The sequence below is a fragment of the Mus caroli genome, chromosome 19 (assembly GCF_900094665.2).
Source record: "Mus caroli chromosome 19, CAROLI_EIJ_v1.1, whole genome shotgun sequence".
In the NCBI taxonomy this organism is placed as follows: Eukaryota; Metazoa; Chordata; class Mammalia; order Rodentia; family Muridae; genus Mus; species Mus caroli.
In genome coordinates this window covers 17,144,609-17,145,555 of record NC_034588.1, presented here as the reverse complement: position 1 = coordinate 17,145,555, position 947 = coordinate 17,144,609, and the positions used below count along the sequence as shown (strand labels likewise).

Below are 947 nucleotides of genomic sequence, written 5' to 3'. Positions count from 1 at the left end.
TGACTTCTTCTTTTCTGATTTGTATCCCCTTGATCTCCTTTTGTTGTCTAATTGTTCTGGCTAGGACTTCAAGTACAATGTTGAATAGGTATGGAGAGAGTGGGCAGCCTTGTCTAGTCCCTGATTTTAGTGGGATTGCTTCCAACTTCTCACCATTTACTTTGATGTAAAAATATGGAACGCTTCACGAATTTGCGTGTCATCCTTGCTCAGGGGCCATGCTAATCTTCTCTGTATCGTTCCAATTTTAGTATATGTGCTGCCTAAGCGAGCACGTGAATTTCTTTAAAATATACATAAAGCTACAGGTGTGATCATTTTAACTACTTCTACAAAATAGGCACATATGAATGTCTTTAATCAATTTACAGATATACCTAAATTGAAAACATCTATTGTAAGTTTTTTTCCACTTCTCTTGGTTCATGAACTGTGATTTTCAATTTTATATGCCACACATTTCCTTTCTCCCACTTTTTAACTTAAAAGAAATATGATTATTAAAAGAAATTATATTCCAATGAAAAGCCAAAACTCAAATCCTACCTCTACTCACCCAATTCTTGCTCCAGTTGAACCAAAATTCCCATTCTCGAATTTCCTGAAATCACACTAGATGTGGCTGATTCTGATGTGTAGCCCATCCTAACAAACAATCACATATTTATGGTGGCATTAACTCTTCAATTCTGGCCAATTTTCTGGAGTTTAGATTCATGCCACACATACCTCTAAATAGCTGAATAAGTGTTACTGCACAGATAAAGAAGAATGCGTAGCTCTTTCTGAGAATATTGTACTAAGTAGCTACTGCATTAGAACAAGTCCGAGGGGATGAATCCTTCTAAAGAGATCTCTTACCTTTGATCTCTCCTCCAGTGCGCTCTCTCTCTCTCTCTCTCTCTCTCTCTCTCTCTCTCTCTTTTATTTAATTATTTTACAATCAA

General features: G+C 36.4%; 1 non-coding gene across 1 annotated transcript; it reads right to left on the bottom strand.

The window, feature by feature from the left end:
• Positions 1 to 168: 168 nt before the first annotated feature.
• On the bottom strand, positions 169 to 275 carry LOC115030017. Its single transcript, XR_003835610.1, has one exon. It is a non-coding gene; the product is annotated as a U6 spliceosomal RNA (small nuclear RNA).
• Positions 276 to 947: the final 672 nt, after the last annotated feature.